Source organism: Condylostylus longicornis, unplaced genomic scaffold (assembly GCF_029603195.1).
Source record: "Condylostylus longicornis isolate FDR11 unplaced genomic scaffold, ASM2960319v2 ptg000017l, whole genome shotgun sequence".
Taxonomy (NCBI): Eukaryota; Metazoa; Arthropoda; class Insecta; order Diptera; family Dolichopodidae; genus Condylostylus; species Condylostylus longicornis.
In genome coordinates, this window is record NW_026577986.1 from 4618948 (window position 1) to 4638128 (window position 19181).

The window sequence follows — 19181 nt, forward strand, 5'->3', positions numbered from 1 at the left end:
AATTGTAATTAAGTTGAAATAAATTTCGAAACCATATGAAAATGAAGGAGATTATTCATTTAAAATGTCCAAGGTTTCTTAGAATGTTATAGTAGCAAGTCAATATGCAAATCATTTGGCGTTTTTCACTTCTTTTTTGAGTAAATATTTTTCCGGAGTCTGGATATATAAAGAAATTGTTAATTTTAATTTTATTTGTATAATATTTCAAATAAAACACGAGGGTTCCGGTATGTTATATCTTGTAAATGAGATAATATGCTGGGATTATAATTGTAGTTATAAAAGTAAAATTTTTGCTATTTTGTTAATTTTTCAATATAATTTTGTTCAAATGTTTCAATATTTTTTGTACAGCTCAATTAAATTTAAAATTTAATTTTATTTAGAAATTTAAAAGAAAATTTTTCTGCAATATTTATTATCCAAATGAAGCACGGAATTTTAAGATTCGTATATGTATAATTATATTTCTAACATGAAAAGTCTTGTACGAAAGTTAAATAGCTTTCGAAAACGAGTTCAAAAATAGATAAATTTCGTAATTTTCTCTTTTTGGCACCCGTCTGGTTTCATTTGAATCAATCTGATTCGATAGTATCTGCTATAAATGAATTTTCAAAAACGAAAAAACGAATTCTACCTTCGCAAATTCGTATAAGAATGTTCTTCTCTATCATAATCTGAAAATTATATTGAAATTTATCGGCTTAGAAAAATAAAATTCAGATTAGATAAGGAATTTCTGATAGGGGTGAAATTCATTCTATATTTATTTCGAAATAATATTTTGGCGTTTAGGTGTTAATTTGCAAATAAATTTCAATTTAAAAATTTAAAGCAGAAAAAATTATTCTAATCGCGCGACAATTTTACAGTTTTAACTCGTTTTAAGTCAACTTAATTTCTTTTCTTCTTTTTCACCACTTAAGTCGAGTATATTGCATGTTATCACAATAGCCATGCCATGAACTCTATTAAGTTGATAGAACAGAAAAATTAGCCACCTTTAGTTAAAATCTTTGATATCCCTTGTATTAAGATTGGAAATTTTACAACACGTTGACAACTAAAATAAAAAATAACAAAAATCGGTTATTAAAAAAACGTAAACTTTTTCCAATTTAAAGAAAATCATTGGTATCGTCCTTCTCTTTTTCTGTAAATTTTCATTTTTTTTTATTACAATTTTCACCACTTAAAATCGCATGATGTGTCATTTGCTGTTAATGACACTTTTAATTTCATTTGTATATGTAGAAAAAAAAAAATAAAACCAACTATCCATAGGTTTATTATTATAGTTATTATTTCAAAAGTACTTATAATAATAATTTAATAAGAAGAAAAAAAAAATATGGAAAAAAATTCCAAATTTTTCCAATTCTACTTTTCGTAATTCATTCAATAGTGTCGTGGTAAATTTTATTTTCATTTCCAATTAACTGAATGTCGAGTGATTGTTATAGAGAAGTAGAATTAAAAAAACAAAAACCTGAAGAATATTCGAAATGAGAATGAGGAAAAAAATATTAATAATTATTGGAAATTTCTTTAAAATTTCATTTATTCTCAAAATTCTCCAATTTTTAATTATTTATGACTATAATATAAGGGTAATCAGGTTAGTTTTGCGGCTTGTTTTTAATATAAAATTTATAATCTGGTAATTTTATAATTTGATTAATAAAATAATTTGAAGTAGTTGAAATAATCGTCTGACGATGAGTCATTTAAAAATTCATTCCAGAGCTAATTGAAAAACCATTGAAAGAGTCCAATTTTTTAATCTTCTGTCAAATATAACAAACAAAATCACTAAGAACTCCTGAATGTTTACACAAGTATACTTTAAAAATTTCATCCCTGTAGAACATAATTTCTAAAATGTTTCTCACTTATTTTCATTATGTAATCAAACAATTAAATAAAATCTTAATAGTAATGTTGAAAGTTACTCTTATAATAATTTCTAAAAATGTTTTTATTAATAGCAAAAACTTTTTAATTAATAAATTACATAGAGTATGTGTTTAAATTACTTTAAATTAGGTGCTCAGGAGCAGAGTGGCGTGTGATAAATAAATTAGAAACCAATTATTAATATTGCAGATTTAAGAAGACAAACGATTGCAATATTAATAAATTTTTTTTTTGATTATGAGCTACGCTACTCTGCTTATGAGTCTCTTATTTAAAACTTATGTAAACAATGGAATTATATTAATTTTTCTTCAATTTCCAATATGAAATCAAATAGAATATGAAACCAGTTGTTAAACTTTTTTGACATATGTTATTTATCCACATAGTTGCGTTAAATACTATGGCAGTGATACAGGTTGATGTTCACATTTAATTCAACTATTACGCGAATTGTTTTTCTTCTTTTATAACTCAGAGAGTATACAAGATGATACTAATTGCCACTCTTAGTTGGCCATCTCAATTTTGTTTGATGAAAGAAGTAAAACTCATTTCAATTCTTGTCGAACAAAAAATATTAAGAATGCTTGATCTCGGAATGTCTCCATACCATTTTCATAATTACAACCGTACACTTTTCATATTAGTTATGAAAATTGCCAATTCACTAAAATTTTTATTAGCATGGTACCGAAAATATTGGCACTTTTAATACAAAAATTTTCGATACTGAAATTTTAACAATTTTAGGTATTTAACCAATGTTGAAAGATATTTCAAACTCATGTACGACGTATACGCTCAAATTATTTAAAAAAAAAATAGTTGGCTAAAAGTTTTGTAACCAAAAACAAGAAAAAAAAGTTTTTTAAATATGATTTTTGTAAGCACGAAGCAAAACACCGTTATTTCTTTCGCATAATTTTTTTCTTTGTTTTTCTTTTTGTTTTTTGGTTTTAACCTGTCATTTTTTATTTCTTGAGTACCAGGTACGGAGCTTAATTTAAAAATTTCAATTATTTCTTTTTTACAATCATTTTAAAGTTTTGAAAATTTTTTTTGTTATATTTTTTCTTTTTCTTATTGTTTGTAGTTCTACACGCTTAGTAACATGAAAGTTTTTTTTTTTTTAATATTTTCTAATATTTTTTTTTTCTCTCTGATTGATAATTTAAGTTTAGTTTTTTTTTTATTTTTGAATTTTATTGTTATATAATCGTTTTAAATTGAATATTTGAAGAGCTAGGAAATTATATATGGGAACACACACGATATTTAAATAAGTATGTTGTAAAATAATAATTTTATGGAAGGGTAAATTTTCTATTGTGTTGAATGGAATTTTCACTTACACAAGAATAATAAAAAAACAATGAATAAGAAAATAAAAGAAATAATATTAAGTTCATTTAATTTACAAAGCAGGGATTGGAAACATTTTTGTTTTGTAAAAGTGAAAATCAAGAACAAAATTTTGGAGAGCAAGGCACGTCCTTTTGATTAAATTTATTTGATTCTAAACTATGATCTAGAGTCCATTTTTACTAAACTATCAAATTTTCTTAAAACAAATTGTGAAAAACTGTGCAAATTACGATAAACTTTATCTTAGTCTAAGAATTCAAGAAATTTTTTGATAGTCATCATAACTCAACTTGTCTTTATTTGTAAGTTGTATAAAATCCTTAGTATTTTTCAAATTTTTATAAATAACGCATAATCGAACAGCCTGAATTTATAATATAACAATTATTTTGTACGTTATTTCTTTAGGAAGCATAGATAATCTTAATTTAGTTTCACATTATTAAAATTTATTTTTTTAATAATTTTCATTAAGAAAAACTACTTCACTAAATCCGCAATGCTTTGTCAAAAATTAAATTTGTTATTTAAAATTTTCGTTATACTAAGGGGTTAGGTAGTAATGTAATTTTTAGTTCTTCAACTGTTTGATTGCTTATTCGAATTCCATAGGTTTTTATTTAAGGGCACACATGCAATTGTATGATTTCATAGAACTAAGCAATTAAACAATTTGTGATTTTTTACAAACTGATTGCAATTTTTGTGATGTAATAGTTTAGTTACTTACATTTACGTTAGATTGTGAGATTGTTTCAAACGTTAGATTGTGAGATTGTTAAAGTGGCCGTTCCTAGTATTATTCGAGAGTAGTATTACAAATTTTTTTTATCAAACACACTAACTTATTATTAAACATCATTCGTGTAGAATATTAATTACGAATCAAATTTGTATGAAATAATCTTTGGAATAAGCAAATTTCTGTCTGATATTCAAAATTCATGCTAAATTTCAAAAAGAAATTCAACAACAATTTTATCATCACTGAAAAACTAATTTTCCATCACTATTCTCATTATAGTAATTGTTACAGAAAATATAAAGTGAAATATGAAAAATTTTATTTAAAAAAAAAAGAAGAAGAATTATGGTAAGTCTATAGTTTTTTTTAAACTCTTTTCCGTATTTAATGGTGTGTGCGCTATTTAAATTCATTCTCATTTATTGTTTGTTATTACAACTACTACTGCTACATACTATGTAGTTATTGTTGTTATTTGACTGAAAAAAATTTTAAAATTTGAATAAAATTTTTTCTTCATTTTTGGAAAAATTGAATGAAAATTATGGTGAATAAAAACGAAGTAAAGTTTTGTCAGAATTATTTATGAAAAAAACATAATTTTTTATTTTTATTTTTTAGTTGTTGCAAAACGAATTATTTAAATAATAGCTCTAGCATGATAAATAACATATTTTCAGAAGGGGTTATTTCTTTACAAAGAAAAAGAAAAATCAAAATTAATGTTTAAAAATCCTAATTTTCTTATTACATGTTATTTAAATTTAGTAACATTTAAAAATATAACTATAATGGTGTGTGTGGTTAAGTGGTATTATTGGAAAAATTAGAAACTTTTCCAAAATGATTTTATAAAAATTGTTTTCTAAGTGCTTATTCACGTACCTCATTCCTTTTTTTAGCACTTTTCCAAAAAAATTTTTGAAAAAAGTGCTTATTAGTTTCACTCTGTCCGTCCGTCCGTCCGTCCGTCCGTCCGTCCGTCCGTCCGTCCGTCCGTCCGTGGACACTTTTTTTGTTTACAAAACTTCTACACCCTTGAAGATAGAAAGCTGAAATATCATACATACATAGATCTTTACTAGAAACTTATTTCTGTAGAACAAAATTTTTACCTATCTCCCCCCCTCTAGAAGTTATATTCCCCCAAAACCCTAAAAATGGCCTTTTTTAACTATTTGTTGTAATGAAACCATAAGCATTTTTCAAATTTTGCAAACGCAAAAAGGCAGTGGCTTGCTTCCCCTAGCGCGGCATACTATAGTTGAACTTTAGAAAAACAAAATGGCTGTTAAAATTTACCGTCATCTAAAGTCCTTCTTTTCCAAATTTTTAATCTCGTTTTTCTTCGAGACCCCATACTGTAGAACTTTGAAATTTTAGGAGCTTTTAGACATTAACAAATAGTTCATTTCGTTAGAAAAAAATTTTTTCGTATCTCCACCCCCTCTCAAGTTATCGTCTCTTGAAATTCGTAAAATTTGAATTTTTCACACCTTATGTTTCCGAAACCGCAAGCTTTTTCAAATTTTTATAAACGCAAAAAGCTAACGGTAAATTCCATGAAATTAAAAAATATAATTATTTTTCTTAACTCACGCAATTAACCCTTAAAATCGAGCATTATGTAAACCCCTTTTTATGTTAATTTTTGCTTTATTTCAAAGACTTCATATATGCGTCATCCTAAATATATGCAATTCTAGAAATAGTTTTGTATATGAATGAAAATAATTTAAATAGTGTGATAGGTATACATAGACTGTATTTAAAAGCAGAATTTTCACTTGTTGAAGGGAAAAGTGCTACAATACAAACCATTGGTTTGACCCAACTTTATTAATATTAAAAGTAAAAATGAAATTGATTATTCTATTTTAATGCTATAGAATAACGGTAATTACTACAAAAAGAAACATTTTATGTAGGTGTATTACATTCGATGATTTGATTTCGTATATTGTGTGTTCTTATTATATTATGTAAAAAATTTTAACACTAATGACGTCTAAAATATTAATTTTTGAAAAATGAAAATTTATACAATGTTGTCTATATTGTACAATAACTAATATGTAAGTTTGTATCTGTATATGAAGGCGAAAAGAATCAGAATTTCATAAATCTGTAATTAACGTTTGGAAAAATATTGTTGTTGTGTATGTATATACAGAGTGATTTTATAATAAGTACAAGATACGAAAAGGTTTAGAGAATCGTTCAAAATATTTATATTCCCAAATAGAATTTCATTTTTGTTAAATATTATCATGTTAAATTGCCCTTCAAAAGAGGAATAGCTGATAAAATTAACTGTTTCAACTCTATGAAAAGATTCGAAGATTGGCCAAGATACCATAATGTTTTAGAATGAACGAAGACATAAAAATATGTAGCTTCTCTACATAAAAAGACATTGAATTCAGCGTTAACCAAAAATTTGTACATAATATTTCTATAAGTAACAACATTGCTTTTCAGCATTCCAAAAAGTATGGTTATTTTTTAATATCAGATATAGAAATTTTGAAAATCCTAATTTTAGAAAAAACTAATTTCGGACCTTTTTTAATACATAATTAAAAAATGAATTTTTTTGTTTAATTTCATTGCTCTTTGGTTTTCTTAATATTCTAAATGAATATTTTCAAAAATTTACATCCCTTTTCCCTCCTGTTGTTAAAGATCTAACACATAAACTTATGATTTATGGTTGAGTTCCTAGAACGAATATATTTTTTCAATTGGATTTTTCTAACTTCAAAATTTTTTAGTCTGATTTACTGAAATTTAACAAAATTTATTTCAAACTTTTCCTCATTTTTTGGGAGCATCAATTACCAGAGGAAATAAAAATTAAAATAACAATATGTTATCAAAAATTTTTCTTAATACCGTACACGATATGTTCATATTGTCCTAGATAAAAGAGTTTGAAACTTCAAACAATGTCCTTATTAAAAATAGTTTTTCCCATTTCCAATTCTCAAAGTGATTGTAAAAATCACTTTAATTAAATCAAAACCACCCTGTGTACAAAATCAGATAGATATAAGAAATTTTTACAATTTCAAATTTTTGATTTTTTTCAAGTTAAGGTTTGCCGCCTACATTTATGCAACCACTCATATAGAAAGTTTTAAAATTAAAAATAGATTTAGCTGTAAGTGAAAAGTAAAAAACTTTTTTTTTCATATAGGTTTTAAGTTTTCAAATTTTTAATTAAGGCATAATAAGTTTCGATGAAATTAATTTATAATTGAGAAAATTGTGAAAATTCGTGGTACTTGTAATATTTTATTAATATTAAAGGAATTTTTCATATGAAAGTTAAAGGAATTTTTCATATGAATTATTGTATTCAACTTTCAATAGTTGTTATGGCTATTTAATGTGGAATATTTGGATATCAAGGAAATTTTAGTTAAACATTCGAATTAAAAATGTAAGCAATTGCTTAAATTCAAACGAAAATTTTTGTGAAAAAATTCAATTATGACCATTGGTCAGTCATTCCAAAGTATCGAAAAGGATTCTTTCCTGCTAAATATAAAATATATCGAGTTATTAACCTTCAAAAGAAAGTTATTAATTCACGATATTTTAATTGAGATTGGACCCATTTTGAAGACTAATGGAAGGCTAATTAAAAATTATTTTTATAATATTCGTATTGAATTCAAATTTATGAGAATAATGAAATTTTATTGAATAATTAATTTCATTTAATTATCCTGGTGCATATTTTATTTAATTTGTATTCAAGTTGACTTCAATTTGATTATGATATGAAATTTGTAGATCACATCAATCATAATCTTTAAGAATATTAATTTCAATATTTTTTTTTTCTAATATCGTCATGACCATATTTTTCGAATATGAATTTAATGAAAATATAAAAAAGTTTATTTCTCTATAATTAATAATAACGTATAGGCTAACAAAATACAAAAACAAATATATTTGAACTGTTTTTGGTATATTTTCCATTTAAGATAACAAAAGCTGATTAGAAATTTTAATTATCATTTGAAATGATATTAAATTTTATATGCCAATAAATTTTTAAGGATAAAATAAGAATAAAATCTATAAAAATAAATTATAGCACTTACCTATACATATATTATGTGTATGTCTAATTGTATATATATGTGTTGAGTAAAAATCATATAGATGATTTAATATCTTTAATAATTAACAGTATTCTGTGAATATCAATTTAGATGGGAAAATTTATCTGCTTAAAGTGCGAGTTTTTCGATTCCAATTTGGTTAATATAATTTTCGCCTAACACAGCTGCCAACATTTTTAAAGGTTTTGCTAAAGTTTCATAATTTTTGTTTAGAAATTGCAAAATGATTTTTAAAGTTCATATTTTACGAAAATGGAAATTGTGTTTCTTCGTCGCACTAACATTTATATTGGATTCTTAAGCTAAAATATTCTCCATAATTTTATATTTTCTGCAATATATAAATTCGTTTATCTATTATAATTTATTAGCACATTTTTTTACAATTCAAAAAATGTTCTAATGCTTGAAACTAAATTGTACATCCTCTCGATTTTCAGAATCCTCTCGTCATTGTTCAGAATGCTGAACACTGATTCCGCCTCAAATATGACGCTCATGAAAATACCTTCTTCTTCATTTTGATATTGCAATAAATCTACATTGATATTAAAATATTTGAGGGATTAAATGAAAACCCATATTATTTATTATATGAAGTATTAGTAAATAATTAATATTACGAATTTTTCCTAAGTTATCAAAATATTGTTGACATTTTTATCACATAAAAATGTACTAATACGAGTAATTAATATTTATTCTCTATGAAATGAAATTTAGTAATTGCGTAAAATTTAAAAGTAACACACGCGGAATATTGAATTTTGAGAAAAATTTAATTATTAATTAATTATTTCTTTTAAATATTATTGAACTCCATTATGTTAAGTTATAAAAGCCTTCTCTGTATTTCGATTCTATAGATGGTCAGCCTATCGAATCAGAACAGACCAGAACAGAAGGCTTTCCTTGTATAGAACTCTTATTTTCATTAAAAAAGTTCATTCGATAGGAAGTGACGTTATAACGATGTTTAAAATTTATGAATTTCATTGATGGCAAGGTTGTTTCAACCATGCGTTCAGCTGATAATTATTTTATGAAATAATTATGTCAAACTCATAATCTTTTGCTAATTGCATATCTAATAAAATAAATATCTATTCTTTAATGTTTCTAACTCTTCTATTTAATTATAGTTAAAATTGGATTAATTCAATTTAAGTATAGAAAGAATAAAATCAATATTAAATATTTTAAAAGTAAAATTTATTTTAAAAATATGCCATAATAATATTAATTTTAAAGCCTTATACTACACTGTTAAAAATTATAAGTGTAAAATTACTATAAAAAATTACGCTTAAGAAAAAACGTTGAATATTTTCAGCCGGTCATGTAATTTTGAGTATTTTAAATTTTAAGTTGAGTAAATTGCGATAAAATATGAGAAGAAATTCAGTATTGTAATACGAATTCTTCTATAATAACTATTCACAAATGAATTGAAACACGAACGAAACTTTATTTTCGAAATTATTGAAATATAGAACATTTTATTATTTAAATACATAACATGAATAACTAGATTTTAATAATTGGGAGCCGTAGCGTGTAAGTTATTTCACTTTTTCCAAAAGAAATGTTTAATTAAATAAAGTTGAGTCAAACCAATGGTTTGTATTGCAGCACTTTTCCCTTCAACAATATTAGTGAAAATACTGCTTTAAATACAGTCTATGTATACCTACCACACTAGTAAAATTATTTCCTTCATATACGAAACTATTTCTAGGATTGTATATATTTAGGATGAACGATTTATGCAGTCTTTGAAACAAAGCAAAAATTAATATAAAGTGGGGTTAATATAATGCTCGATTTTAAGGGTTAATTGTGTGAGTTAAGGAAAATAATTATATTTTTTAATGTCATGGAATTTACCTTTACCTTTCTGCGTTTGTAGAAATTTGAAAAAGCTTGCGGTTTCGGAAATATAAAGCGTCAAAAATTCAAATTTTAAGAGGCGATAACTTGACAGGGGGTGTAGATGGAAAAAAAATTTCTTCTAACGAAATGAACTATTTGTTACTCGTAATATCTAAAAACCCCTAAAACTTTAAGCTGCTACAGGCTGGGGTCTAGAAGAAAAACGACATAAAAAATTTGAAAAAAAACGGATGTTATATAACGGTAAATTTAAACGTCCATTATCTTTTTTAAAGTTTGACTATAGTATGCCGCGGTAGAAGAAACAAGCGACTGCCTTTCTGCGTTTGAAAAATTTGAAAAATGCTTATGGTTTTACTGCAATAAATAGTTAAAAAATGGCATTTTTAGGGTTTTGGGGGGGTATAACTTCTAGAGGGGGGGAGATAGGTGAAAATTATGTTCTACGAAAATTAGTTTCTAGTAAAGATCTATGTACGTATAAAATAATCAAGATGTAGAAGTTTTGTAAACAGACACACGGACAGATGGACGGACGGACGGACGGACGGACAGATTGAAACTAATAAGCACTTCAAAAATTTTTTTGAAAAAAGTGCTAAAAATATTATAACATAAATCAACTTCGTCAAAACGGTTTTGAGTTTTGGGCAAATTTGTACTATGGGAGTAATGAGTATGGGCCAATCGAGTTTCTTATATTACTTACTTACAAGAAGTGCTGACTTTATAGATGGTTTTGTCTTGACAAATAAATTTGTAAGAAATTTTATATATACCTATGTCTATATTTTCTATATGGTTGAATTTTTAAATTCTTTATGAAAAAATTTTTTCAAGTTTTAATAATCGCAATCGAATATTTTTCTTTCTTCCAAGCAGAATTTTGCGGTCGTATTTTGAAGTATTCTGCCCATGGTTCTCATTCCGCCCATGTACCTCACTTTGCAGACGGCTATTTAATTGGAGTGGAATACAGTACAAATTTTTTATAGTGTACTCATTATAGTAACATTAAATTTTACTAAAATTGAACATAAATACCAAAAATATTATTAAATGTTGTATAAACAAAGGATGGATTTTTCTTCTACATATTATAAAAGTTTAATTTTATCTAAAATATTTTTTATATAGTTATTTTACTTTTTTAAATTTATAGATTTTCATGAAACTATTAAAACTATTTTCATCATAAAGAGCAGCTTTTAATTCGTCTTTGAAAAGTTTTTTTTTATTCATTTTTGCCAAAAAATAAGAGAAGCACGAAAAAATTGAACATACAAAGCACACGTCATGTGTTTAGTATAAAGTTTCCATTAAGAGTAATGATTGCTCATTAAATTGGATTTAAACTTTTGAAATTGTTTAAATGAGCTTCATGTTTTAATAATATTATGATTTTTTTTTTTTTTTTTGCTTAAAAGGATTATTTAAATTTAAAATTAAAGTTTTTTTTTGGGGTTTATTTGAAATATTATTTGGAATGGTTAAATTTTTTTTTATAGAACACAAAAAAAAAATAAAAATGAGATTTTGCAATCAAAATTTTAATAGTCGAAGTTTTTAGAATATTTTAATCTTTATTCATATGATCTAGATCAATAATCTCTATCTCTGTCGTAACATATGTGAAGTATGAGGAATAAATTGCAAGTAATAAAATACAGGAGGAATTTTCAGAAATAAAATTGTTATGAGACGAAAATCTGATTCTGAGCTCGATTCTTTGAAGTAAAACAATACAAATGATGTGAGGGCTATCTCTTTAATACAATAAATTCACAATTAATATTTATGGTCTACTGGAATTTAAGAAATAGTTTTGTGCTTTTAAATTTTAAAATCAACCCTGATTCTGAAATGTTAAAAAATCATTAAAAGTTTCGATTTAATGATTTGATTCCGACTCTTTAAATTCAACTCATTGTCTCCATCCCTATAATAACGACATTTTGGCTGTGGACCATTTTAGTTCCAAATTCGCAGCTCTAGTTGAAAAAGAAAAATTGAAATTCGTAGTTTTTAGTAAAGTGAAGAAAAAGAAATGCTTAAGACGTTGCTTTTTATTTAAAGTTCATAATTTCGACTTGAAATTACTCGAGCTATTTAAATTACTAAAAATGTTATACATAAACTTACTGATTTATATAGAGCAATTGATTAGAAATCTTATATATCATTTCAAAAGAAATATTTTTCTTTGCACAGTATAGTGAAATTTTTATAAAATTTTAAGTAGCTTTAATTAAATGGTTTTAGAATTGAATAACATCAAAAAGAATTTGCAAGAGAATCCGCCTTTTTATCTTGATGACTTCTAAAATCAAATATTTTCCAGTATAGTACATTAGTTTAAAATTATTCGAATTTGTTTTTTTAAAAATTTGCTGCGGTAAGTTTTTGATCCTTGAATGAAAAATATATCTTTTTTTTTTGAATAACTTTACCGCATATTTTATGTTTCTATTTTTATAAAAGTTTCGAATTTTATATAAATGTACAAACATATAACACTTTTGTATTTCTAAAATTTAATGATGAAAAAAGATGAAAACTTTTATTCAGAAATTGCTAGACCAAAAAGGAATTTTGAGGAGCAGCAAAAAAAAAGCAGACTGAAACAATAAAAATTGGTTAGGTGTTTTTCAATGAAATTGTGAATTATTGTTAAAATGGTATAGTTTATTAAAGTTTTTAACCACTAATCTAAAATTTTAACTTATCTATAATGTCTGGAGTTCATTTTTATATAAAATTTTTATGTTATTAATATTTTCTCAAATAGAACGATATATTTTAATAATTTGAGAGTGATAAGAGGTAATCTCGATTTTATTAACATAAACCTTGAATATTCCACGTAATTTTTAAAAATTTAATTACAAATTAGTCTCATGTGAACTAAAATAAAATTTCATGTTATAATGAAATTTTTTTTAATGTTAGAACATATTTGGCCATTAAAAATAATAACATAAAAGTAAATAAAGAAATATTGCATACAAGTAGGCGTACCCATGTTGCCAGAATATTTTGTGTCTTACGACCAATAAAAACCAGAAAGCTTTCACAAAATATTTTGATTTATCATCAAAATATTAGTATAACAGATTTATAACAATTTTTATTTTTTTATATTTTTAACTAAATAAAAATTACATTTTAAAGGACTGTATTGTAATATTAATTTAATAATCTTTAATATAGGCGAAAAAAATTTCTTTCTTTTGTATCAATTTAGCTGTTATACAGGATATTTAACCGTCATAATTATATTGAAACTATATTCTCAAAATTATTGACAACTACAAATTATAACGTCAATATGAATTTATATTTAAAGGACATTGTATATTGTATTAAGGATATCAACGTATTGTATAATATTGGGCGTATATTTTTCAATAAATGTGACAATTTTTTGATTGTATGATTTATATAACACTATAATTATAAGGCTCTTTTTTTTTTTTTTTTTGTTATAAAATATATATTTTATGAGTAAATTTAGGTAACCTTATTTTTATTTCTTTATAATTATAACAGTTTATAATTATAAAATTAATAAATTTTATTTTTAATGCTTCATTTAATATGTTATATGTGTGTCTCTTTAAATCATAGTTGCAGTTAGGTGTATGGTCTGTATAACAGTGTCTATATAACTATATAATATAATATTACGAGTATATAAGTACTTAAAAGTGTGTAATTTTAACCTCGATAAAATTAAGATCCAGACGGCTGTATTATAAATTAATATAATATAAAAACTATAGAAATTATATAATAATAATTATATAATATTATTTCTGACATTATTTTTTTTTATTTTGTATAATTCATTCTTTTCAAAATGAAAAAACATATTTCATTTTAAATAAATCTGGAAAATCTATATGATGGCACATCAATACTAAGGTACATTTTATATTAAATATATTTTTCAGGTTAGATTTTTGTGTCTTGTTATATCTCTTATGTGTTTCTATGTGGTCATAAGCAATAACAGGTTAATATTTAAATATTATACTATTATTTAAAAGAATTCGATGTGATTCAGATTTTAAACTATAGCAAATTTCTGTAAATAATTTGAATCTACGTTGCATGTCAAATTTTTAAAGGTAGAAAGGGGGGGATATTTTATTAAATAGATGTTTCTCTTTAAACTGAAATTTGGTGTAAGAAAGTGTTGCTGTAATTGTAAGTATTTAAATTGATTACTTAAAAATATATTAATTTTCCAATTTATATTAAATTATATTAGTAAAAAATCGAATTGCTACAAAAAATTAATTTCTATATTAAAAAGGAATAAAACTATACGTTAGTTATTTACCTAGTTAGTTAGAATCCGAAGTGACATAAAGAAACTAAAGTGTTTACATTTTCTTATATTGACAATTTTTATTATTTTCCATTAAAATAAAACTTAACCAATTTTAGTTGTTACGTAAAGTATTGTGTTTTTGCTTGTACAATTCGAATCACAATGGTTTCTGTCAGTGTTAGAAAACGGGATTTTTTGAAAATATGAAAATATCCAAAAAAATTATTAAGGCTAAGAGTTTAATTTCTGACCAATATCGGTTTTTTTGCATATGTCAACATAATATCGCCATTTCGAAGCTTCGAAATTACAAAACAGTTTTAAAAGATCGTCATCTTCTTTTCTATAGTTCAGTAAGTTCTACATAGATTACAGTATAAACAACTCATTATCCTCTTCAAAGCATCTTAAGCTATGATTGATTTTGACCATAGACATTTGGTGCACAGATACACCTTATATTTAAAATTACAGGTCTACATTTTTACAAATTATTTATAAAAAAAATGATGATTTTATTTAAAGAAAAAAATCTTTTATATTAAAATTTTCCATATACGTAGCCATATTTGTTTTATATAATCTAAAATCTTTAAAATTAAAATATTATTCAAGAAATTGAAGAAAGCATACAGATACATATGAGCATGTCCAATTTATATTATTCTTTTACATTAAATTTAAAGCCTATATATATTATACATACATAGTACATATTGCAATATATTATACATACATAGTACATGTACATATATAACATTAAAAGATAAAATGTTATCATGCTATATAAAATATTTTTGTATTAAGAAAATTATGCCTATGCAACCATGATGAGACATTTTGCAAAATTTAATATAGATAACATACACTGCAAAAAAAAAGCATTTGTGTGGTGAATTTTAATAAAATATTAAGTATTATAAAAAACAGGTTATACAATAATGTAGGAAATCTAATACATGATTTTGTTATGCATTTCCCGATGAAATTAATTGAAATGGGAGCATACGCAGCAGCAGAACTGCCATACATGCAAAACAAGCATATTCGACAAGCGCCAGAAAACAAGGATGCATATATTACGCGCAATATGCAATGTTTATTGCGTATTATACATTGCTTTGAAAGCAAGGGGTGGGGCAGTTTTTGAAAACCGTTTAGGGCGCCGAACAAGCCAGAACCGGGCCTGAGTATATGTCCGCTTTTAAGAGTTTCTTTTAATATATATTATATATATTTTTTTACGGTGTATTTACATCAAATTTTGAAAAAGCTTACGTGATATGTAAACATATTCGATATATTGTGTTATATAATGTATTTTTAGTAAGTTCCAGTATATTTAGAAGCAAGTAAACGAGTAAAATTTTTACTAGTATATATGTGTGTACATATATTGTGTACACATTATATAATTATAATATACTTTCCTATTTATTGAAAACCTACGCAATGCATTATTTTTTTCATTATTAATAAAACAAAGGAAAAAAATTATGTATATCTAAATCTTATATTTATATGCTTGACTTAAAAGAATTCTACCGAGAAGATGAACATTTAGGTTTTTGATGACTAGTAGGAAATTATGTAATTTGTTTTTTTTTTTTTTTGTACTTTTTAGTTACTTTCTTTTCACTTGAATATTTTTGCTTATAAAATATTAAATAATATTCCTTTTTTTCAAAAAATTGTTGATGATAACATAAGAATAGCTAACGTAAACTATGAAACAGTCGTTCTTCTATTCCTGTCTTCTTCATTTTCTCCTCCTCTAATTTTCCTCTTTTACCATTAAAGGCAATATGACTAAAAGTCAATAATTAATTTTAATTATAGCAAAATTTCCATAAATTCCATAAGAGAAAATTTGTTGGACGTAATTTCGATTTGAAGATCTAATAATTACTAATACAAGAATTATTCAGGCTGCCGAAGTAATATGATTCTGAAATCAAATTTGAGCTGAAATTTTTAAATATTTCAGATCACAATTTTGTTTTTGTAGTCGAAATGAGTACGACTGTTATGTTACTGAGTTTTTATAAATGAAGGAGCATTTCAGTTTTTCAATTTTTTTTTATATTTTCATTTTGTTCTTATTTTACATTATCCTTTCACATTATTTTACTGGTTTTCCACATTAATATCATATTTGTATAGCTTATAACTATAATAAATTATTAGATCCTTCCATATAAATATTTCGTATTTTTTATAAAAAAAAATTTTTTTTGTCATATTCAAAACAAAATCCAGAAAATATTTCCTAAAGGTCAGGTGTTAATGTTCTTTAAATATATTATTATAAAAGAAAAAAAAAAATAATATCTTTACTTCATATAGATTTTTATTTTACCACATAGAGAATTAAAGTAAATTATTTTTTGAAAAGGATTGAATTTCATTCACAATGGAGAAACTTTATTAAAAAAAATATAAGTAAAATGAATTTTTTCTTCAGGTTTTTTTTTATCCTCTTTCTTCTGTAATATTTTGAATAAATTTTTCATAAATTTAATGAAAGGATTACAATTTTTGACATTTTTAGGATATCATTTTCTTTTTTCACTCCAAATATAACGTAAAAGGAAAGAAGTTTTTGAATAGAAAGTCAATTTTTTTTTTAATTTTTTGTAATAACCAATAAGAAAGATTTCTTTTGTTAAAATTTTGAGTATTTACTTTTCTTTTTACTGGAATTTTTTTTTACAAAATACTAAAAAGTCAAAAACTAAAAATCTTAATAAACTTTGATGTGTGCATAAAGGTGACAAAAAAATTTATTTTTAATTCCTTTGTTTTATATAAAAATGGAGGTGAATTTCGCCCTCATGTAAATTGTTAAAATATTAATTTAGAAAGTAAGAATGAAAACAAAATTCGTATGTAATAAAATGATAAGATTTTTATGTCATACAAGAGTAATAGAAATTTTAATTCTTGAATAATTGTATAATTAGAATCTCTTTCTCTTTTATTAACGAAATAATTCTTCACAAAAAATATATGCATTTTTAACCCTTCTGTATGCACCTAAATAAAAATTTGACTTTTTTTTCGAAATTGTAATTTATGAATTACGTTATCGTTATGTAATCAAATGAAGTTCAAATTCATAAACTCTCATAATAAACAGTTATTTGGTGTAACCTGATGTAAATCTGCTAAAATTTTATGTAAAATGTAATGTTATTATTTCTGAAATGAAAATTTCAAATTGTATAGAAACTGAAATGATCTTCATTCTAATATTAAATACATAAAATGGAGACTAGATACAAAAGTATGTCTATGCTATTTTTCAAAAAAATTGGGATGGCTGTTGATTATGAAAGCTTATGAAAATCTCATTATTTTCCTTTATGTATATGAAGACTGCAACATTATTGCAAACTTTTAAAATTTGAATGAAAGAAGCGTGATATTTAGCAAAAGTATGTATATTCTCAGTCCCTGTAAAATTCAAAACTTGCTTATTTTACTTTCATTTGCATAAGTATGCCTATTCCTCTATAAATGAATTCAAAACTTTCTTTTATTAAAATTTTCTTTCACTTTCATTATGGGTTTTGGCTCAAAATTTGACATGAATTTATCCTTAAACAATAACTCCTCTTTTCTATTTAATAATATTACTAATATTTTCGTTCAATTTTCGTCAAAATATTTTTTCTGTTTCAATTTTATTTTAAAGAATTTTATAATCCAAAAAAATGAGTGGTATTCATTATATTGTTATTCTCTATGGTTATGAAAGATTTTTTCGTTTTACTCAACATGATTTCTGTGACTGAATATAGGCACATAACATTTGGCACATAGCCTCCATAAATATCCAATAAATTTAGCGATTAAAATATTTTTCGTTAAAAATCTGAACAAAATGTATGCAAATTTAACTAAGGTTTCCTAAGAAAAACTAAATTTTTGCAAAGATTAAAACTGAGTAGATTTATCGTAAATTTTCACACTTATATAAAATACACATGGCATACCATGAGTATTTCACGTATTGATTATCAAGCACATATTTTTTTGTTATTGACTGAAGGGTTAAATAAATTAAATTTTTCACTAAAAAAAGAAGAAGTTCTTAAATTTTATCTTAATTTTGCAATAATTATTTTTTATTCTCCCACTACTCAAAGAAGCACAAAATTAAACAAACTGTCATTTAATTTTCTAATAATAAATATACGTGCCGCTGTCTTTTTTTTTTTGTTTAAATTTTACGAGTAGCAAAATTAAATTATATATTTTAAAATCATACACTTTACAGCTTTATTTTTATTTTTATTCTTATGTTTTTTTTTTCATTTCGAATAAATTATTTGCACGGTTTACACTAATTAAATTTTCAATGTCTTTTATATAGTATGCTTTCTTGTGACTTGTGTTGTGAGATTTTTTGACAATTTTATAATTTTCTCTTTTTCTCATGTTCTCATGAAGAAAATATACTGAGAAAATTAAAATATAAAATTCTCAAATTTTATTAATTTTTCATTTTTCTTATTCTTATTTTTTTATTTTTATTTTCTTAAGCATTACGTTACTATTCTCATTTAATACTCATAAAAATCTTAATTTGATATACTAAAATAAAAGGAGAACAGAAATAAACCATCAAAGCAAAAAAAAAAAAAATTTAATTAGAAGTACGAAAAATAATTATATTATGTATATATGCTCATATACATATACACACGTTTATAGAATCAATGTTTAAAAGAGTGTATATAATTTTTACTCATAAAATTTATTAAAATAATTT